Source organism: Lithobates pipiens, unplaced genomic scaffold, assembly GCF_037356315.1.
Source record: "Lithobates pipiens isolate NorthernLeopardFrog02 unplaced genomic scaffold, aLitPip1_a1.2 Scaffold_13, whole genome shotgun sequence".
Lineage (NCBI taxonomy): Eukaryota > Metazoa > Chordata > Amphibia > Anura > Ranidae > Lithobates > Lithobates pipiens.
This window is the reverse complement of record NW_027507718.1, coordinates 275234120-275258167: the sequence shown is the minus strand read 5'-3', so window position 1 is coordinate 275258167 and position 24048 is coordinate 275234120. Positions and strand designations below refer to the sequence as shown.

At 46.3% G+C, this 24048-nt stretch overlaps 1 pseudogene; it reads right to left on the bottom strand.

Annotated features, from left to right (window-relative positions):
- Positions 1 to 18720: 18720 nt before the first annotated feature.
- Positions 18721 to 18824, bottom strand: LOC143979960 (U2 spliceosomal RNA; annotated as a pseudogene).
- Between the last annotated feature and the right edge of the window lie 5224 nt (positions 18825 to 24048).

Genomic DNA, 24048 nt, shown 5'->3' with positions numbered 1-24048 from the left:
GCTATTTTTGTTTTGCATTGGATTTAAACTGACATTTAAAGGGACAGTACAGTGAATTTATGTCCTGGGTTAAAGCTGCACAACTGTTGAAAGCTGAAACAATGGAGGAGCTAATTAAACAGCTGTCCTTGGCTAATATGCAAGGGCAGACTCGCCATGAGGAAGCTAATCAGCGCTTAGCAGCCCAGCAAGCGACCCTACAAGGGGTTATGCAGGCTCAGATGGCTGCCTTAAAAGAAGCAGTGCAACAGCTTTCTTAGGGGCGTGAACAAGTGGGCGTTGCCCCTGGCAACCAGGTGACCATAAGGGCAAGCCATTTTTTGCAGAAATTGTCCCTGAGTGATGACGTAGAGGCGTTTCTGGCTACATTTGAGAGGACAGCAGAGAGAGAAGGGTGGACCAGTGGGCCGGCTTAATTGCTCCTTTCCTCACCGGAGATCCTCAAAAAGCCTATTTCGACCTACCACCAGAAGACGCTAAAGATTATCAAAAAGTAAAGGCAGAAATACTGGCTCGGTTGGGGGTGACTACGGCTGTCCGGGCCTAACGAGTGCACCAATGGAAGTATCGTCCAGATCGGCCACCGCGGTCTCAAATGCATGACCTGGTGCAACTAGTAAAAAAATGGCTGCAGCCCGAAGTGTTGTCTGGTCCCCAAATTGTGGAGTGGGTCGTGCTGGACCGATACTTAAGGTCACTGCCAGACAACCTTCAACGGTGGGTCAGCCATGGAGACCCCAAAACGGTGAACCTCCTTGTCGAGATGGTGGAACGATATACAGTGGTAAAGGATCTGCTTGGCCCTACCAAGCGTCAAGGGCCCAGTCTGCCACGGCCTTTCCGACCAACTGCCGCCCTTCGAAAGGATGTCCCCAGGAGCCCTGGAACCAACACCCTGGAAGGCCAAGAGTCACACCCGTTACCCCCTCAGCGACCTGTTCCTGTTCGGAGAGGAGGGGATGTACAATGTTGGCAATGTCATGCCTGGGGCCATACCCGGGCCCACTGCCCATTGCAGGAAGAGCCCATGGAATGCGGGGTTCTTGGAAGGGGGTCTTTTTATGCCCATGAAGCCTGTACAACACATCTTGACCTTGGAGAGGGGAAATTTGAGTGTGAAGTCCAAGTGAACCACCACCCTGCACAGGCTTTGCTGGACTCTGGAAGCATGGTAACCCTGGTTCACCCTAGAGTAATTGGGAAGATCGGTCCGGTAAGCAAAATTTTATGGGTTGTGTGCATTCATGGGGACACTAGAGAGTACCCTCTCATCTCGGTGTCCATCTCCACAGCATGTGGTACTGGTATTCAAGAGGTGGGGGTGGTAAAGAACTTGGTACATGACGTTATTATAGGACGAGACTGCCCGTTATTTGCAAAACTGTGGGGACAAGGAGAACTATCTGAAAGGTCCAGAGACGGGGAAGAAACTAGTTCCTCTATTCCTGTTGTTGAGGGTAATAACCCTGAGATGCCACATGTTCGTAATATGGACCCAGTTGATAAAAATGCCAAGGATTTGGTTAATGGTGATGAAAGTAGTGCTGATACTGTTAAGGATGTCAAAATGTGGGGTTCTCAGAACTACCTGAACACTGAGGGGGGGGGGGAACCTTCCCCGCTTCAGGTAATGCTGGGGGAAGAGGATAAGGAAGTGGCCTCTACCCCTGCCTTGACAGATTTGGGTGTTCCCCAGGGGGCATTTAGTACTGTCCAGATGCAGGACCCCACTTTGGCCAGGGCACGGGAACAGGTTGTAGTAATAAATGGGGAGCCCCAAGAGCCAGGTGCTAATGAGCGGTGGCCACATTTTGCAATATGTAATGAATTGCTTTATCGGGTTACTAAAGTGAGAGAAAATGTGGTAGAACAATTATTGGTACCCCAACAGTATAGACGCAAGGTCCTGGACCTGGCCCATGATGATGTTTTTTTTTTTTTTTTTTTTTTTTATAAATTTTTATTGGAAAAGATAAGGAAAATACAAAAAAGAAATACATACGATTAGGCACAATTATTAAATGCAAGATACATAACCAGGTCACACCCTGGGGTACCAGAGAACCATAAGGCATACATAAAGAAAAAGAAGAAGCATAAGACAAAATAAAAGGAGAGACCCAAGACAGTTAAGTTGCAAACGAACTAAACAATGAAGACCACACTGGATGGATCAGAGACCTTCTAAGATCTTAAATAATGCAAGTAATGCTAATAAAGCCAGTGCCCCAGGGGCAAAATACCTAATCACAAGTTACAGAGCAAAATGTTGATAGAAAACAAAATATAAGGGAATGGGATGACAGGGGGGGGCTAAGGACGGGGGGGGGGGGGGAGGGGGTGTAAGGGGGGGGGGGGGGGGGTTCAATGTTAAAGTTCGGAGTAAAATGTCCTGGCAAGAGGTACAACTGAGGAAAAGTTGAGATGTGACGTGAATGGAATGGGGGGGGGGTGTGGAAGGCAGCTTCGGGATAAGAGACTCGCATTGAAATCAGGAGGGGAGCGGGTCCTTGTAGACGAAAGAGAGTTGTTCCACTTCGCATTGGTCCTGTACTGACAGATTGGTGGTCATAAACAAATTCCATTTAGCAAGGAAGTCAGCTTTTTGTTTGCCGTGCGAGAAGTCCGTGACGAGCCTCTCTGTGCGTAGGAGAGAAAGAAGGTCTGTTCGAAGTTGGGAGGCTGGGGGGCCAGAAGGCAGGAGCCAGAAGCGTAGTATGAGGCGGCGGGCCAGCAGTAGGCACAATAGGGTCCAGTCTACCGTGGCTCGGGTGGGGGGAGATCCTGAGACAGATCTGTTGCCTGCTGAGATGGACCACGGTAACAGGATGGGATCCCAATAGCCAAAGATCAGGAGAAAGGGGTCTTTGGGTAGTTTCAGCAGAGTTACATCAAAAATAAATGCTAGTACCTGGTCCCAAAAGGAGGAGATGACAGGACAAGACCAAAAGCGATGAGCGAGAGGAGGCTTCGGAAGATGACACTGTGGGCAGACTGCCCCATCTGGTTTCGATGTGGAGGATAAAAAGGGAATGTAGGCCCTGTGGGCAATCTTGAGCTGGGATTCCCTCCAAGTTTCGTTGGGCGTCAGTTTGTGGACTTTATTGAGACCGAGCAAAATTTTGTGAATAAGATTTGAGTCCGGGAAAGCAGATGACCAGTTTGCAATAGAAGAGGTTGATGCGGGTGTCCGTGATCTTTGCAAGAGCGGCTTGTAGATATCTGAAATTTTGAAGGAGTCGTTACGTATCAGCTGATCTAGAAAGCTTGGTTGAAAACGACGAGATGCTTCCTTACAAGTCTGCGTGATGAAGCTGAGACATTGTTGGTAATGAAAGAAATGGGAGGAAGGAATCAGGAATGTGTCCATCACTTTCTGAAAGGGGAGCGGTTTACCATTGTAGGGGTCGCATAGAGACGAGAACAAGGACAGACCCCGTTCTGACCATTCTGAGAAGGCTTGACAGTGTAGTCCTGGAGTGAAGCAGGGGTTTCCTTGGATAGGTAGGTGTAAAGAAAGGAAAGGCGTAAGACCGGCCAATTTTCTAGATTCTCTCCATGCTATAGCTGTATCTCTGAAGACTAGATTATGTTGGTGAGGGAGGGGTACGGATTTCCAGCGGCTATGTAACAAGGCTGATAATGAGAAAGGGCGAGCCATAGCGGATTCCAATTCAAAATTAGAGTATCTGGACGAGTGCGTAATCCAGTCCAGGCTAGTTCTAAGTAAACAGGCTAAGTTATACAACCTAATGTTAGGCAGACTTATACCCCCATCGCCCCTGGGAAGGTGCAACTTCTTAAAAGCAATGCGTGGTCTTTTGCCGTGCCATAAAAATTTAGAAATAGCGGATTCCAAAGAGGTAACATCCTTGTGTTTGAGCAGAAGAGGAAGGGTTTGCAGGGGATACAAAAGTCTGGCAAAACTGACCATTTTTACCAAATGGCACCTACCCAGGAGCGAGAGAGGCAGATCCATCCAGTTAAGTAACTCTTGAGATAACTTAGTAAACAAGGGAGGATAATTAAGCTGATACAGGGAGGAAGGCATTTTACCAATCTTAATACCCAGGTAGGTGATGTAGGAGGGAGCAACCGAGAATAAGGAGCCGCTTGCCCAGGGTGGGGTGGAAAGAGATCCAATGGGTAAAATTTCACTCTTAGAATAATTAATGCGCAACCCAGAACACAATCTAAATTCGTCAAAGGTATTTTTGATGGTGGAAATATCAAGGGAGGGGTTGGAGGTGAAAATAAGGATGTCATCAGCGAATAGAGATGAGCGGAGTTCCACTCCTCCAATCTCTATGCCCTGTAGAGGAGCTGAAAAAGATAGATATCTAGAAAGGGGTTCCAAGGCTAAATTAAAAAGTAGAGGGGAGAGGGGGCAACCCTGCCTGGTGCCTTTGTGTAATGGGAAATCAGGGGAAAGGAGACCTGCTGCTACCAGACGGGCGGTTGGAGAGGAGTACATTGAGGTTATAAGGTGACTGAAGGGGCCTGAGAAACCTAATTTGGACAGGGTCATAGATAACCAGTCAAAGCTAACGTTGTCGAATGCTTTCTCAGCGTCTAGGGTAATGATAGCATATGAACCAGAAGGATTCTGTTTGGCCGATTCAAGGGCGAGCAGAACTTTTCGTATATTTAGAGTGGCTGTCCGACCTTTGACAAAGCCCGACTGGGCTGGGTGAATTAGATGGGGAAGAATATCAGCTAGCCTGGAAGCGACAATTTTTGAGAGAATTTTCACATCCAAATTTAGGAGGGAGATGGGTCTGTAGGAGCCGGGTTGTAACGGATCCTTACCTTTCTTAGAGAGGAGCTTAATGACCGCTTGGTTCCCGGAAGGAAGGTAAGAACCCCCTGCCCAGATGGAAGAATAAACAGAAAGGAGGGTGGGCGCTACGGTGTGAATGAGGTTTTTGTAAAATTCACTAGTATAGCCATCAGGGCCTGGAGCCTTGTTGGAATGTAAGTGGCGAATGGTGGATTCAATTTCAGAGAGGGTAATAGGGGCGTTAAGGGTCTCTAATTGTTGTGTAGTTAAAGTGGGGAGCATCACTTTGTCAAGGAAGGCCTGAGCTTTTTCTCGGACTATAGGATCTGGAGCATAGAGATCAGTATAGTATTTTAACATGGTCTCGTTTATAGCCTGGGGGGAGGAATGTGTCTGTCCCGTGTGGTCGCGAAGGGAGGTGATGTGAGTGGGGCGATGGGCCCCTTTACAGAGTCGGGAGAGGAGTTTCCCTGCCTTATTGCCGAACTTGTGAAGGGTAGCATCCAAGTGAGCTTTTTTCGATCGTTCGACAGCGTCGGCCCAAGTATCAAAAGCTGCTTTGGCTGAAACCCACTCGTCGTGCTGAGTGGCTGAGTTAGAGGACGAGAGCTGCCTTTGGGCAGTATGTAGTCTAGCACTGGCCATGATGATGTTTTAGGGGGACACCTGGGAGTTGAAAAGACGGAGGCACGGATCGCCGACCGGTTTTACTGGCCAGGCTTGAAAGCAGAGGTAAGAAGATACTGTACCTCTTGTCCCATCTGTCAGTTGACCGCTCCGGCGACCCATTTCCGGAGCGGTCAATTATAGTCCCTCTGCCTATAATTGAGGTCCCATTCGAGAGGATAGCCATGGATATAGTGGGTCCCTTGGTAAAGTCGGCTCGAGGTCATTCTTACATACTGGTAATCCTCGACTATGCCACTCGATATCCTGAGGCGCCGCCCCTGCGGAATACCTCCTCTAAGGCCGCGTACACACGCGCGGACTGTTTGCCCAACCTTGTTCGTCAAACAGTTTCGGCAAACAGTCCGCTCAAAATTTGCATGAGCGGACTTGCCCACACACGAGCGGACTGTTTGACGAACAAGGTTGGGCAAACAGTTCGCTCAACTTTTGAAATGAACGGACTCGCCCACGTAAGGAGGAGGCAAATCCGCCCATTTCGAGCGCGTGTACAGGTAGGCGGGGCCCGCGAAGGAGACGTCGCGGGCTCCGCCGCCTGGAATGGGCTTAAAGGGGAACCCCAACGCCGAAAAAAATCGGCGTGGGGGTTCCCCCAAAGTCCACACCAGACCCTTGTCCGAGCACGCTACCCGGCCGGCCAGGAAAGGGGGGCGAGCGAGCGCGCCCCCCCTCCTGAGCCGTACCAGGCCGCGTGCCCTCAACATGGGGGGTGCCTTGGGGAAGGGGGGCCGCGCGGCCCCCCCCACCCCAAAGCACCTTGTCCCCATGTTGATGAGGACAAGGGCCTCTTCCCGACAACCCTGGCCGTTGGTTGTCGGGGTCTGCGGGCGGGGGGCTTATCGGAATCCGGGAGCCCCCTTTAAGAAGGGGGCCCCCGGATACCGGCCCCCCACCCTATGTGAATGAGTATGGGGTACAATGTACCCCTACCCATTCACCTGTGAAATAAAGTACAAAAAAAAACACAACACATGGAAAAAGTATTTTATTGCACAGCTCCGGGGGTCTTCCGTCTTCGGGGGTCTTCTCGCCGGACTCCTCCGCTATGTGTGTGTAGCTCTTTTGCTAGCGGAGGAGTCCGGCTTTCTTCCTCCCCGCCGCCGGCCTCTTCTCCCGACTTCGGGGGTCTTGTCCCCCTCTTCGGTTCTTCTGCCGGGCCACCGCGCCTTCTTGTAGCTCTTTTACAGGCGGTGGCCCGGTCTTCTGTCGCCGCTGTCGCCGCTGTCGTCGCCGCCGCCGCCTTCCGTTCTTGTTCTTCTTCTTGTTCTTCTTCTTGTTCTTCTCCTGGAGATGTTGACTCGACGATCTCTCCGGCCGGAATGCCAGAGCCGCGCTGTGCGGTCACTTATATAGTGACAATGGGGCGGTGTCACAAGGTATATGTCACATGGGTTGGTCACATGGTGACCCCGCCCCCTTACGATGTCATAGTCCCCATGTGACATCAACCCATGTGACCAACCCATGTGACATATACCATGTGACACCGCCCCATTGTCACTATATAAGTGGCAGCGGAGCGTGTCCCTGGCATTCCGGCCGGAGAGATCGTCGAGTCAACATCTCCAGGAGAAGAAGAAGAACAACAAGAAGAAGAACAAGAACGGAAGGCGGCGGCGGCGGCGACGACGACAGCGGCGACAGAAGACCGGGCCACCGCCTGTAAAAGAGCTACAAGAAGGCGCGGTGGCCCGGCAGAAGAACCGAAGGTGGCGACAGAAGAACGGAAGACGGCGACAGAAGACCGGGCCACCGGACCAGGCGCGGTGGCCCGGCAGAAGAACCGAAGAGGGGGACAAGACCCCCGAAGTCGGGAGAAGAGGCCGGCGGCGGGGAGGAAGAAAGCCGGACTCCTCCGCTAGCAAAAGAGCTACACACACATAGCGGAGGAGTCCGGCGAGAAGACCCCCGAAGACGGAAGACCCCCGGAGCTGTGCAATAAAATACTTTTTCCATGTGTTGTGTTTTTTTTTGTACTTTATTTCACAGGTGAATGGGTAGGGGTACATTGTACCCCATACTCATTCACATAGGGTGGGGGGCCGGTATCCGGGGGCCCCCTTCTTAAAGGGGGCTCCCGGATTCCGATAAGCCCCCCGCCCGCAGACCCCGACAACCAACGGCCAGGGTTGTCGGGAAGAGGCCCTTGTCCTCATCAACATGGGGACAAGGTGCTTTGGGGTGGGGGGGGCCGCGCGGCCCCCCTTCCCCAAGGCACCCCCCATGTTGAGGGCACGCGGCCTGGTACGGCTCAGGAGGGGGGGCGCGCTCGCTCGCCCCCCTTTCCTGGCCGGCCGGGTAGCGTGCTCGGACAAGGGTCTGGTGTGGACTTGGGGGGAACCCCCACGCCGATTTTTTCGGTGTTGGGGTTCCCCTTTAAGCCCATTCCAGGCGGCGGAGCCCGCGACGTCTCCTTCGCGGGCCCCGCCTACCTGTACACGCGCTCGAAATGGGCGGACTTTCCGAGCGGGAACAGTCCGCTCATTTCGAAAGTACAGCGGACAGGCCCACACACGGGCGGACTGTTCGCTCAAACACAGTTTCAGCGGACAGTTTTTCGGAATTTCCGAAAGACTTTGTCCGTCCAACTGTCCGCTGAAACTGTCCGCTGAAAGCCCACACACGAGCGGACTGTCCGCCCAAACACTGTTCAGCGGACAAGGTTGGGCGAACAGTCCGCCCGTGTGTACGCGGCCTTAGGCTATTGCCCGGGAACTATTCCAGTTGTTTACATGGACAGGTTTTCCCAAGGAAATACTCACAGACCAGGGCACCCCGTTTATGTCGAAAGTTATTGCTGGTGTATGCAAACTGGTCCGGATTAAACAGCTGCGCACATCGGTCTACCATCCCCAAACAGATGGATTGGTAGAGCGTTTTAATAAGACGCTTAAGTCAATGCTCAAGAGAGTGGTACAAAGGGATGGGAAAGACTGGGACTGCCTGTTACTAGCTCTCCTGTTTGCTATCCGAGAAGTGCCCCAGGCCTCCACTGGGTTTTCGCCCCTTTGAATTGGTATATGGGCGGAGACCTCACGGACTACTGGGCTTTGTTAAAGAAGAATGGCAAAGTGAACCAATTCAGCATAAGAGTGTTCTTGAATATGTCTCTCAAATGCAGGAGAGGATCCGAACTGTGATGCCACTAGTTAAGGAACATTTACAAAAAGCCCAGGAGGCTCAACGACGGGTCTATAATAGGGCAGCCAAAATTAGGAACTTCCAAGTGGGGGATCGAGTAGCAGTGTTGATTCCCACTGTGGAAAGTAAATTCTTGGCCAGATGGCAAGGCCCTTTCAAGGTTGTAGAAAAAGTGGGATAGGTAAATTATAGAGTCCACCAGCCAGGCAAGAGGAAACCCTATCAGATATATCATGTAAACTTGTTAAAGCCCTGGACAGACAGGGAACCAGTGACCTCCCTGGCTAGTACAAAACTTGAGCCTCGGGTTGGGGTGGAGAGTGTCCAAGTAGCAAATACCCTGTCTAAAACCCAAAGTCAGCAGGCAAAGGAGTTCTTGCAGAGAAATAAAGAAACATTTTCAGACTTGCCAGGGCTCACTAGTGTCATAGAGCATGATATTATCACAGAACCAGGAGTCAAAGTTTTTGTACGGCCCTACCGCATCCCAGAGGCTCAAAGGAAGGCCGTTTCAGAGGAAGTAAAGAAGATGTTAGACCTAGGGATTATTGAAGAATCGCAGAGTGAGTGATCGAGTCCGATTGTGTTGGTACTGAAGCCCAACGGGACTCTGCGATTCTGCAATGATTTCCGGAAACTTAATGAAGTTTCCCGGTTTGATGCCTACCCCATGCCCCAGGTAGATGAGCTTATTGAGAGACTAGGCCCAGCCAGGTATATCACTACATTAGACCTTACCAAGGGGTATTGGCAAATCCCGTTGACTAAGGCTGCTAGAGAGGAAACTGCTTTTTCTACCCCAGAGGGGAGTTTTCAGTACAAAAGGATGCCTTTTGGATTGCAAACTGCTCCAGCCACGTTCCAGAGAGCAATGAATAGGATTTTACGACCTCACTGGAAGTATGCCTCAGTGTACTTGGACGATATAGTCATTTTTAGCAAAGACTGGGATTCACATTTTCCCAAAGTTCAGGCAGTGCTGGACCCTCTTTGGAAGGAGGGGTTTACAATAAACCCTGAAAAATGTGCTTTGGGAATGGAGGAGGTGAAATACCTGGGTTATATTGTGGGTAGAGGGGTAGTGAAACCTCAGGTCAACAAGATAGAGGCTATACAGAATTGGCCCCGCCCCCTCACAAAAAAGCAGGTACGTGCATTCCTGGGCATGGTGGGATACTACAGGAGGTTTGTACCCAACTTTGCTACGTTGGCGGCTCCGTTGACCGATCTGACTAAGGGTCGGAAATCGGTCATGGTGGAGTGGAATGCAGACGCTGAGAAGGCTTTTTTGGAGCTCAAGTCGGCACTGTGCCAACACCCTGTCATGGTAGCACCTAATTTTTCAAAAGAGTTTGTTGTTCAGACTGATGCTTCCGATGTAGGATTGGGAGCGGTGTTGTCACAAGTTATTCATGGCGAGGAACACTCGATAGTCTTCCTCAGCAGGAAGTTAACACCAGCGGAGAAAAACTATGCCATAATTGAACGAGAGTGTCTGGCCATTAAGTGGGCTCTGTAATCCCTCAGATATTACCTTTTGGGGAGGAAGTTTAGGTTGAATTCTGATCATCCCCCTTTAACATGGTTGAGACAAGGAAAAGGGACTAATGCCAGGGTTACTCGGTGGTTCCTGGCACTCCAGGAATTTAAGTTTGTAGTGGAGCATAGGCCCGGGAGACTGCATCAAAATGCAGATGCCCTCTCCCAAGTCCATTGCTTGAGCTCCACTGTTGCCTCCACCTCCTTGGCGTTGGGGCACAGGGGGGGATATGTACAGGACGCCGTGGCTGGGTCCTGGAAGGACGCTATGTTTCCCCTCTGTTTGGACTGTGGTCCCTTTAATGGAACAAAAGTGGTTAACTCACCTGTAAGAGGAAGTGTGTTTAAAAACAAGACAGGAAGTGATAGATGGGTGTGGAGGAGTGTAGAGGACATGGTGGATGGTGTTTGGTGTTTGTTCTGGGTTGCAGCAACAGAAGTGGACAGCAGTGTCCTGCCTGGAAGCCTCCTGGCAGGGGAAGCTACCTACCATAAAAAATCAAGTACTGTTTGCTTGAGACAGCTATTCTGGACTTTGCAAGTCGGTGAGACTAAAAACCTTTTCATTTGTTTTTGGGCTGCTGTAAAGCTGTTTAAGTTTAATAAACCCCTTGTTTTGTGAAACATGTGTCCTGCGATCTTGCTGGTCCCCCCTGAACATTACACTCTGTTTACCTTTTTATTATTATTATTAACCACTTCCTGACTGCCTCACACCGATATACGTTGGCAGAAGGGCACGTACATGCAAAATCACGTACCTGTACGTTGCCCTTTAAGAGGAGGCGGGGGCGCGTGCCCGTGGGAAGCTCCATGAGTCCGGTCGTGGGTCCCGCGGGGGTACCTACGATCGCCTCACGGCGAGGAAGAATGGGGAGATGCTAAAGTAAACAAGCATCTCCCTGTTTTGCCTAACAACAGTGACACTGATCTCTGCTCCCTGTGATTGGAGCAGAAATCAGTGATCTGTAAAACACAGCCATGCCCCGCACAGTTAGCAACATGCCCCTAGGACACACTTAACCACTACACTGCCACCTAGTGGTTACCCCCTTCAATGCCAGTGTCATTTACACAGGAATCAGTGCATTTGTATAGCACTGATTGCTGTATAAATGACAATGGTCCCAAAAATGTGTCAAAAATGTCCGATGTGTCCGCCATAATGTCGCAGTCACAATAAAAATCGCTGATCGACGCCATTTAAAAAAAAAATATATATATATATATATATATATATATATATATATATATATATTAATAAAAATGCCATAAAACGATGCCCTATTTTGTAAACGCTATAAATTTTGTGCAAACCAATCAATAATCGCTTATTGAGATTTTTTTACCAAAAATATGTTGAAGAATACATATGGGCCTAAACTGAGGGAAAAAAAAATGTTTATATATTTTTGGGGGATATTTATTATACCAAAAAGTAAAAAATAATACGTTTTTTTCAAAATTGTCACACTTTTTTGTTTATAGAGCAAAAAAGAAAAACCGCAGGGGTGATCAAATACCACCAAAAGAAAGCTCTATTTGTGGGAAAAAAAGGACATCAATTTTGTTTGGGAGCCACGTCGCATGACCGCACAATTGTCAGTTAAACAATGCAGTGCCAAATCGCAAAAAATGCTCTGGTCAAGAAGGGGGTAAATTCTTCCGGGGCTGAAGAGTTCCACCCATTTTTTAGTTTATTAAAGGTCAGCAGCTACAAAAAGCATAGCTGCTGACTTTTAACAAAACGACACTTACCTGCCCCACGGTCTAGCAATGTGGACCCCTGGAGGCTAGCTCCTCTCCCCATGTATGAATCGCGGTGTGCTCTCCTATTAGCCAGCCGATCTTCTGGGACCTGAGTTGTGTCCCAGAAGATTTCTGGCAGAGAAGGGCCGCCTAGGGCAAGAGGAGGGGTCGCCTAGGTGGCCGAAGATAGTAAGCAGGAATTGGGACAGGAAGTCCCATAAAAAAAGGGTACACACTCCCCCCAAAAAAAATTACAAGCCAAATATGTTTCCTGCTAGTAACCCTTCACCTAGAACAATGAAAACTAATATCTGAATAAAAATGCGAATTCAAACTGGACATTTCTTGTATTACTTTACCTGCAAGAGAACACAAAAAGGGCAAACCATAATATAAAGCACCATTCCCACAAGAATGACATTCCAATGTAATATCACTTCAAGACATTTACTTAGCACTATAAGACAATGGAAATTCTAGTTGTGACTGAGTTGGCCGCTTAGGTACTATGCATCAACAGATCAAAAAGAAAAATCAATACCGCGCTAAACCTAAATCTGCAGTAGTACAACTTAAAATTGCTGCAGCTCAGTTTTACAAGATACACGTAAACACAATAAGATAACAAAAGAAAAGAAAACCAAAAGAAAAAAGAAAAAAGCCGCGCACATACATAAATACTGTAAATAAAATAAAATGTAAACACTTATGAGTGATTAATTGATTGCAATAGTAGTGAAAAAAAGTTGATCTACCCCTCTAATAAATCAAACATACCATAATTTATAAAAAGAATTATAAATAACAAGTGTTAATAATGAAATTCAAAAAGTCCCAGTGAAGTGATAAAAAAGTCCAATAAATGAGAAATTGTGCAGTGGAAACTTAATAAATACCTAAATGTCATAAGAATTCATGGAAAAATAAAAAATATTAGATTAATAGTAGCAATAAAAATGAAATGTAAAAATATATATTAGTGATAATAAAAAAAAATCTGTGATAATGTGCGTGTAATAATAATGTAAAAATAAAAAATAAAATAAAAAATACAAAGTGTTCAATCTTCTGTGCAACCAAAACACACCAAGGATCATGACCACCACCACACAAAATATGCTCTTGCCAAAAGGCAATTGATTTCATGCCCATAGTCAATCTCCACAGCACCTCCTTAGACCATGATCACAGTAGGCTCCCTTATTGAATGAAACAGGCCGGGACCGTCAACAGCAGCACGTGAAGCAGAAAGGCAGTGGTTGGGATTCCAGGGAAATGCAGCGCATTCTCTTCTTCTTTATAATGTTTGAATAATGAAGGTGCTTTGCTGCTGATATTAACACAAATTTCTGACATACTGACTTATTATTTCTTGTGATTTCCTGAATAATCTTTGTTTTTGTTTTTTTTCGCAAGATCTCCAGAATAATCTTTATTTTTTTTATATAATCTTTTTGTCGTTTTGTGTGTCAATTTACCACAACACCATTATTATCTTGTATTTATTAACCTCAAAGAGGTTGGTTGGTGTTGGTGTCCCTTATTAATTTGACATTGTATTTTTGAAATGTACCTGCCTACTCACAAATTGTCCTTTTTGAAGTAAAATACATAGCCAAGTGTTTGTCCAAACAAAAATTAAACATTTATTAGGGTTCCTAACAATATAAAGAGGAAGTCAACGCTGGAGAAACAGTTGGAATTGGTGAAGCCTTTGTACCCCAGGGCAGACAAAAATTATTTGACAGGCAAGATTGCTAGCCTGAGCAGTCCATTTAATAGGGAGCACAATCCGGTCCAGGACTCTGAGAGATAGGGAGCAGCGGCAGATGACATGTGTGTGCCGAGGTTGTAGTCTTACTGCTTCTTTTGAAAGACCACACCAAACCCAGGCCATCACTCTCAAGACTTCCTTGCACGCTTCCTTCCAAGCTGTGGCTGTTATGTTAGAGGTGTTTCTGGAGGTGATGGAGGAGTCATATGGTCTAACTCACAGACATGGCTTTTATTTGTGAGTTCACCCCTCACCCCCTAATTTAAGGCCTGAAATATGACCTCCTCACAGATGAGGCATTGGCCCTCCTCTATTACTTGCATTTTACTGGCCGTTATACACGCAAAGGACTCCTGGACACTAGGGGTGGTTGTGAGTACCGCAGTAGCCTGTCAAATCAAATTAGTCGCTGACTCCTCCAGGTTCTTCTTCTGGTAGTCCTTTTTGTTGGAATGTGGAGGGGAGGAACCTGGGATTCAGTCAGGCTGTGGGGCACGGCTACCTCCTGGCTGCCACTTTCCATGGCCACCTCCTGGCTGCCACTTTCTACGACCTCCTCCTGGCTGAGACTTTCCTGTGTATGAAAATGGGACATAGTTTTAGTTCTTTGGTCATCAATCACACACAATTTTGAGCTCATGACTGTTGCAAATTGAATGTTAACAAATAGAAAAGACTATCATTTTTCATTGTTGTCCCAATCATTTTTGGCTACTATTATTTATTGATATGTAAACCACTTTGATAAATTAGAAATTAGTGATCAATAATAACATCTAGTTATCATTAATTTTTTGACAAGAAATATGTTGAACAGTGCTATACCTGGCTCAAGCTGGGCTCCTCCACATCTTCTTCCTGTTTGGAAGGCTCAGGTTGTATGTCCAAAGCCTCATCTGAGGGGGAAAGAAGAGTGGAAGGAAGGGTATAGAGCTACTGCAATTCCAATCCCTTTGGTATTACTTTTACCCATGTGCTTGATGATACATCACTCGTCTTTCTAGACCTTGAATTGCTGATTGATGAAGAAGGCAGGTTCCAATCTAAAACCCACTTAAAACCAAGTGCGGGGAATTCGCACCTACATGCAAAAAGTCACCCTCACCCTAAATGGATTCACAACATCCCATACGGGCAATTCTGTAGGCTAAAGAGAACCTGCACTAGGAAAGGAGACTATGAAAAGCAAGGGTCTATTTTAAAAAATAAGTTCCTAGAGAACGGATATAAATAAGATCTCATTGAACAAGCCTTCTCGAAATATTGGATACAGTATGACGAAAACCCCTCAGAATCTATGGCGAGAGAGGCCAACACAACTCGGAAAAACAAACGGATCGCCAAAATCAAGATGTCTCCAATTCTATCGGATACAGCACGTAATACAACACAAAAGCATTTGACATTCAGAGAGTAATCCAGATAAATTGGAAAATCCTCAAACAAGATACCATTCTCAACCAATCGAACATTGAAATCGAAATCACAAGATCTTGGGAGTCTGATAGCACCTAGCAGGGTACGGAAAATCCAAAATCCAACAAAGACCAAGATTGGCCCCTGGACATCAATATTTGACCAAAAGGGCAATTACAAATGTGGAGTCAAACTGTGGAGCCTGTGCATTTATGTCACACTGCAAAAAGTAAGTCTTAGATTGCCATAACCATAAAATAGGCTAATTCATTAACTGTGGCACTTTGTACCTGGTCTACGGAATAGTCTGTCCCTGTGGCTTATTTTATGTTGGGTGTACAATACGCCCTCTAAGGACAAGCTTCAGTGAGCATAAATGCAACATTATCAACGGCAATGTGTATGACCAGTCCAGGAAAAACAAGAAGAATTACAATTATTCAGTTCCCAGGCATTTTAAAGAGTGCCACAATTGAAATCCAATAGGTCTTAAAGTATTTGGCATAGAAGCCATCAAACAAGATGACGATTTCAGAGACTCTGCAGACAGGAATCATTCTGGATTTTCCCACTTGGTTCCTTAGCCCCTGCTGGGTTGAATGAAGATCTCAAGGTTCATGGGGCAGTCTAGATGCAGGATCAAAAAACATAAAAAAAAAAAAGTATTATGGATAGCCACTCACCCCCTTTTTTTTTTTTTTGTCAATAGCATAACGTGTACTACTATTCAAAATACAACACCAATAATCAAATACTACTAAGAAAACTGGCCAACATTAATCACTACAACATCCATCATTCTCACTTTTTCAATATAATCACTCTTATTGTTGGTGTATGCGTATGTACACATGTATATACATATATTGCCAATCAATACTTATTTCAATTCATAATTAATACTCATTTCTCATTTCAATTCATATCTGCATCTTTCATCACTGTTTGCACTTTGCAATTTGCAATTTGCATCCAGCCACAGACTACAATTATCCCGCACCCTGTCTGTACTATCATCATTCTGGATAGGGGATTGCCATAGTCTGCACACTATGATTTGGTTCATTATCTGTGGCTCTGCCCACATGTGGGCCAGTGTACGATCTGGGGAGTGACATGGTTGCTCCCTGGCTCGCAATGACCAATCATACATCCGCAGTCATGAGCTGCTATGTCTCAATACCATACGGTGATCTGGCGCCTCGCAGACCACCATCTGTTTCGGCCAGCCCTCTCTAGGACCAGGCAGATGATTGGACATATAAACAGCCTCCGGAATGCACGACCACGCCCACTCACTGCATGGCGTGTGTTCCACTGAGAGGCATTGATTCTAGTCTGTCATTAAAGTCCACTTGTCCATCCCACAGACCCGCCCACTGCCGGTTTAAAAAAAAAAAGCCTGCATCTCCATATTACACAGCTGATGTCTCTCAGGGTGAAGACATTTAGAATTTGAAAACTGTATTTTCGCTGATGCATGCAGGCTGCAGCACCCTCACAATTCTTGAATGCAGGTTAGTAATACAGATGCTACACTTAATCCATAGACTTATCCAATCCTCTTATAATATGTTAGGATCACATCCGATATATATATCAGTATTTTGGACACTACCCTCAGGTCCTATTTTTCATTCCTCTTGTGTCATCCTGTTGTAGGTACTATTGACAGACCCACACAGAAAGAGAAATACACATCTCTCTACACCATACAGGCAGGTGAGATTTAGTTCTCTTATACACTCTCACCACTTCCTCTCCTCAATTTAATACAACAGGCACTCCTTTGAGTTCACTCTTCATGCACTCCTCTGCACGTTTGTCTATGTGCTCCGTTTATACGCTGTTATGTTTAGATTAGTTGCTTCATTTTTGTCACCAGTTAATATACACTTGCGATTACCTCATATGGCTCTGTTTGCATGTGTCTGCGTGTGCACCCGTGCATCCTTTGTGCACACTTTATTCGCATGGGTGCATATGCATGCATGTGCGTACTGTATAGGATTGCATGCACATGTGTTGGTTGGTTCAGTCAATCCCTGTGCATGTATATCTATGTGCATACACTTTAATGTGTCTGTGTGTGCATGCACAGAGGTGTATATGTAAAGACCTTTGCGCATATGGCTCTGCATATATGTGTCTGCATGTGCACCCGTGCATCCTTTGTGCACACTTTATGCGCATGTGTACAGGTGCATGCATGTGTGTACTGTGTAGGATTGCATGCACATGTGTTGGTTAGTTTAATCAATCCCTGTGCATGTATATCTATGTGCATACACTTTATGTGACTGTGTGTGCATGCACAAAGATGTATATGTAAAGACTTTTGAAATGCTTTTGAATCGTTTACTGTTTTAATGCTTCAATACTTGTGTTTTTTTAATAGGTCTATATTTTATGTTTTTTATGTATTTTAACATATCAACTTACACGTCTCTGGTCTGCATTGTGTAGCATACATGAATTGGCAAAATAGTGACCACAACAGGTCGGTGTCTGAGACCACATCTTCAGATAATAGATGTATGCATGCATATTTATAATACATGTTTTTTTTTGTTTTGTTTTTGAAAGCCAATGGCATGTGAAACACACTCAAAAACTTCACCCAGTGCCAAAAAAATGTGCACACACATAAGGAGTGAAACACAAAAAAGTGCACGGGTACACAAGCCCTCTGAAATCAGAGGTCCTTGTCCTGAATCCCCCGGGGCGTTAGGCTCCAGACAGGGACAAGGACACTTAAAACCTGGTCCATCTGGCCGAAACCAGGCAGACCCCATTCTTTGGAAAGTCTTCCGAAACAGACCAACCCAAATACTAGGTGAGGCTCCCCCAAAGGGAGACCCCAACCCTAAGAGAGAGGGCGAACTAAGGCAGAAGGCCAAATCCACCCCCTCCCCAGACTTTCAGGACAGGCACGAGGACCTGTGACCCTACTCATCACACTGTACAAGTGACCAACACAAAAATGTGACAAACAACAAAGGTAATAAATAAAAAGAAAGTGGGGGAGAAGGAAGTAGAGTAGAGTGAAAAGTGGCCATTGTGCAATACAATGGCCAGGCCCTCTGGCCAGGAATAAAAAATTCTTCCGGTCCCAGCCAAAAGGCCCGGCCCAGGAGGCAGGTGCTAAAAAAAAGCGTGTAATGGTGCAGTGACCAAAGTGTCATTAAATCAACGTGACCCTCACACACGGTGATCGTCATGCACCCCTGGACTGCCACTCCAGGGGCACATACACCATAGGCTTTCAAAACCATCCCGACCTAATGACCCAGACCCCAGCAGACCCCACCCCAGCCAGGAGGAAGCTCTGGGGGCACCTATCCTCACCCCCATTACTCCCAATTTACATCCAGGAGACACCTGATAACTCCTCCCCTTAGCATAGAAGAAACTACCGGCATACTCTCCAGAATTACCTGGCCGGAGCTAGGTCCACCCCAATCTAGGCCAAAAGGCCAGGGACCCGGCCCTCTGGCCAGACCCAGTGTTTCTCCATCCTCAACAGGAGCACCCTTCCAGACGGCTCAGACTGGACCATGGGCCGCCCCCCAGGTTCCGTCGGGTGGCTTGGCGTAGTAACTTCAGAAACCACCTTTCCAGATGCCATGACACCATGGAATTGCCTGCCCTCTCCAATGGGAGTAGCATAGCGCCTCCTCTGGAAACTGATAAGAACAGATACTACACTTGATCTTAGCCAAAAGGTCGAGAAGCGATATTTATAATACATGGTGTGTTTCTTTTTATTTTTAAGTGATGTGGAGGTTGTGGAAGAAGAAACTCATTTCAACAGTGCAAGTGCACAGATCCTCATCGGGGAGATCATGATGTGCAATCAGGAATTAGAGGAGGTCAAGGAAAACATCATTGATGTTGAAAAAAGACTCAGCAACATCACTATCACTATACTATCACTAGTATCTAAAACACCCAAAAAAGTTTACAGATTGTCGTTATATTTTTTATTTTTACTAAAGTTTTAAAATAATTTGAAAGCCAAATTTTGAAGATGCACACAGTGTGTCAACATCTGCCATCACTGAGATATCAATGTACGCATTTTGTGGGTACAACCCCTTCCTCGCAACTAAAGTAGATGAGAGGAAGGGGTTGCAGCCCTGAAACACGTCCATTGATCCCCCATAAGGGGAGTTAGCACATGTTGACATTAGGCATGGGATCAGGAGGGAAATCCACATTCTGACTCCCAATTTGTGTACATCTTCAAAATTTGGCTTTTACAGGGGTGACATCATCTCATCTGATGAAGGCAAGATCAACACAGTTTTGACATACTAATGTCACACATAGCCTTCAATTTATCAAAGTTGAACTTTGTAAGTTCCTGAGTTGAGTATGTTTTATGGTTTTAAACATGCCTGTTTAACCAAAAACGGCTATATAATGTCACACATAAATGTCATACACCAAAGATGTTGGTTTGTTAAAAAAAATCTTTCCTAACACAGATGTGAATGTGCTTGGAGTAAAATCTTTTATACTCAACAATGTGTGACTTCTTCTTTCAATGCTCAATACCAGTTTTTGGAGTAAGTTGTTGTAGTTACAGTGACAATGGGGATACCAGTTCTGTGATGTTGTCATGACGATTAATGTCCAAGAGGGTTAAGGCAGTGCTGGGAAATAATGGTGGCCACACAAAATATTGACACTTTGGGTCCAATTTGGACATTTTCACTTAGGGGTGTACTCACTTTTGTTGCAAGCGGTTTAGATATTAATTGCTGTGTGTTGAGTAACTTTGAGGGGACAGCAAATTTACACTGTTATACAAGCTGTACACTCACTACTTTACATTGTAGAAAAGTGTCATTTCTTCAGTGTTGTCACATGAAAATAAATAAATAAAATATTTGCAAAAATGTGAGGGGTGTACTTACTTTCGTGAGATACTGTATATATATATATATACATATATATATATATATATATATATATATATATATATATATATTGTAAGGGATCTTCCCGGGGTAGGGTGTGTTTGGACACAGTTCACAGCAGACTTGGAATTTGATAAAGCAGATCTTGGCGTTTATTCGTGGTACAAACAGTCCAGCAAACAAAATATACAGCAACACCGTGCTTTCTAAGTACAACAAAAATAAAAGTCCTAGCCCGGCTGGGCGCTTACTAACAGGTTCTGCTCACCTATCTGACACTTACAAACACAGCGTCTTTCGCCTGGATATCGCAGGGTGAGTTTTAGCTCCAGCAGTGGCTGTGCTTGCAGCTTCCTTCAACACACAGATTGTTCATTCCCTGGCTGAGAAGCAATCACCTGCAGACCCTACAGAGCCTTTAGCTTCCCAGGCTAATTAGGATCCAAGCTCACCTGATCCCAAACCCAGAACTGGATCGGGGGATGTGGAATGACAGGTCCCTCTACCAAACCTACCTGCCATTCCATATAAACCCAGGCCCGGCAAAATTAAATAACAACTCAGCAGCATATCGCTGCTGAGAAACTGATCCATCCTGGATTTACCATCTCACACTGTGTAGCAACCTAGGTGAGATGTACACCCCCTCGATCACTTCTCCAGTGACATGTCTACATATCCCCCCCCTCTTTTTCAGACCGGAGGGCTGAGCCTTTTGTCCCCACAGACAACTTACCCTTGACAATGCGTCAGCATTTGCCTGTAATTTCCCTGGCCTGTGTTCCACAGTGAAATTAAAGTTTTGTAAGGACAGAAACCATCTAGTCACTCTTGCATTTCTCTCCTTGTTTAACTTCATCCATGTTAGGGGGGCATGGTCTGTCACCAACTTGAATTTCCTGCCTAGCAAGTAATACTTTAAAGATTCTAGGGCCCACTTCACTGCCAAACATTCTCGCTCCACAATGGCATAATTTTTCTCGGCCGGGGTTAGTTTTCTACTCAAGTACGTCACTGGATGCTCCTCACCATTCACTACTTGTGAGAGTACTGCACCTAAGCCTGTGTTAGAGGCATCTGTCTGGACCAGAAATTCTCGCCTGAAATCGGGGGTAACTAAGACAGGTGGTTGGCACAAGGCAGACTTAAGGCTTTGGAAAGCCTTCTCGGCCTCTGGGGTCCACGTGACCATTGCTGTCTTTCCGCCCTTTGTCAAGTCAGTTAGTGGAGCAGCAACTGAGGCAAAGTTCGGCACAAATCTACGGTAATACCCCGTAATACCCAGGAAAGCTCTAACCTGTTTCCTTGTCAGGGGTCTAGGCCAATTCTGTATTGCCTCAATTTTATTTAGCTGTGGCCTAACCAATCCTCTTCCAACAATGTAGCCCAGATATTTGTTTTTCTGTAAAAATTCCTGAGCCTCCTGTTTCTGTGACACTGATAGAGTATCACCTACCTTGACTGGAGGGATTGGTTGTGACAAATTATTAACAGTATTTGTCGCCCCCAAGGATTCCCTGTCTTTCCAGGGCTTGATCAAGTTTATGTGATAAACTTGGAAAGGCTTCCTTCTACCTGGTTGGTGCACCTTGTAGTTCACCTCACTGATCTTTTCAACAATTTCATAAGGACCTTGCCACTTCGCCAAGAATTTACTCTCAACAGTGGGGACTAGTATAAGGACCCTATCGCCTGGGTTGAATGTCCTGATTCTTGCGGACCGGTTGTAAATTCTACTTTGGGCCTCTTGAGCTCTCTGGAGGTGTTCCCTTACCAGGGGCATTACAGTGGCTATACGGTCCTGCATTTGTGCTACATGCTCAATAACACTCTTGTATGGGGTGGACTCATTCTCCCATGTCTCTTTTGCAATGTCTAGTAGACCCCTAGGGTGATGACCATAGACCAACTCGAATGGTGAGAACCCTGTGGACGCTTGGGGCACCTCCCTAATAGCAAACATGAGGTAGGGTAATAAATGATCCCAGTCACGACCATCTTTTGCCACCACTTTCTTCAACATATGTTTCAAAGTTTTATTAAATCTCTCCACCAATCCGTCCGTCTGGGGGTGGTACACAGAGGTACGGATGTGTGAGATTTTAAATAGTCTGCATAATTCCTTCATTACTTTCGACATAAATGGCGTACCTTGGTCAGTTAGGATTTCTTTGGGGATCCCAGTCCTAGAGAACATATAAAACAACTCACGTGCAATTGTTTTAGATGCAGTGTTTCTTAAGGGTACAGCCTCAGGATAGCGGGTCGCATAATCCAGGACTACCAAAATATACTGGTGTCCTCTAGCTGACTTTACAATGGGACCCACTAAATCCATGGCAATACGCTCAAAAGGCACCTCTATAATAGGGAGCGAAACCAAAGGACTGCGAAAATGTGACACTGGGGCACTAACCTGACATGTGGGGCACGACTCACAGTATTTTTTAATGTCATCATATATGGCCGGCCAAAAAAACCTCTGGAGAACCCTCTCTCGCGTTTTGTCAGTCCCCAAGTGTCCCCCAAGAACATGGTTATGTGCCATGTCAAGCACCTGACGCCGGTACGGCTTAGGTACCAGAAGCTGTTCCACAATCTCATCTTTAACCTTATTGACTCTATAGAAAAGATCATCAGTCACCGAAAAATGTGGAAATCTTTTTTCAGCATCTGGTTCCTGAGGTACCCCGTTCATAACAGCAACCTGCTCTCTCGCATTTTTGAGAGTGGGGTCCTGTAATTGTGCAGTCCCAAAATTATCGCTAGACACCTCTAAATCTAGTATATTTTGCTCAGTGGGAGGAGCCTCCTCCTCCCCAGCCAGGACCTGCAAAGGAAAACAATCATTTTCATCCTGCACATTTTTATCATTCACAGTGGACAAGGCAACCCCCTTAGAGGTATCCTCACTCCTTTTGGGGATTTTTCTTTTTTCCCAAAGAGCCCAGAATAATGGAAAATCGCGCCCCAATATTACATTATGCATGAGGTTTTTAACCACACCCACTTCATATTGTACGGTGCCTTGTTCAGTCCCGACTTTAGCCAGCACTATAGGGTACACTTTTGTATCACCATGTATGCACACAACACTCATATGCTTTTTAGACTCTAAGTCCCCAGTCACCAGGCTAGCATGCACCAAGGTTACAAGGCTCCCTGAGTCCATTAACGCTTTAACAGGAAAGTCATTGATTGTGATGTTGCAGATTTGCGGTTCAGTCTCTAGTCCAGGAACTGCAGCACAAGATGGTTCCGCAAATAGCGACTGACGCCTGCTAGCGTCACATTCCATGGGTTCAGAGGTAAGAGGGCAATGGGCCGACACGTGTCCCGCCTCCTGGCATCTCCAACACTGGATAGGGCCTGGTCTCTTTGGCAAGGAGTCCTTTTCAGAGCCCCTTAGCCACCCGGGACCATCACCAGTCTTTTGTCCCTGAGACACCACTTGAGCCCTTTTCCCCCCATCAGCACCCCTCCACACTCCCCCAATAGATGGAAGTCTCTTACCAGCTGACGGCACAGATCTGGCGCTCCGGGGAGGTGAAGATGCTGCAGGAACATCACGGAGGTAGTCCTCAGTCGCCTGGAACCTCTCCACAAGGTTGACAAGTTCGTTTGCATTCTTAGGATCACCTTGTCCCACCCAGCGTTGCAAGTCAGTAGGAAGGGCTCGGAGGTAGCGATCCATCACGACCTTCTCTAGGATTTGTGCAGGAGTAGAAGTGTCTGGCTCCAACCACTTTCTTGCCAAATGGATTAGGTCATACATCTGGGACCTCGCTGATTTGTCCAGACTGTAGCTCCAGTTGCGTACCCTCCGGGCACGGACTGCAGTAGTAACTCCTAGTCGGGCAAGCATCTCCTCTTTTAGCCGAGTATAGTCCTTAACCTCTTGCTCACTGAGGTCATAGTAGGCCTTTTGAGGTTCACCTGTTAAATAGGGCGCAATTACCTCTGCCCACTCAGCGGCTGGTAACTTCTCTCGCTCAGCCACGCGCTCAAATACTGTTAGATAGGCCTCAACATCGTCC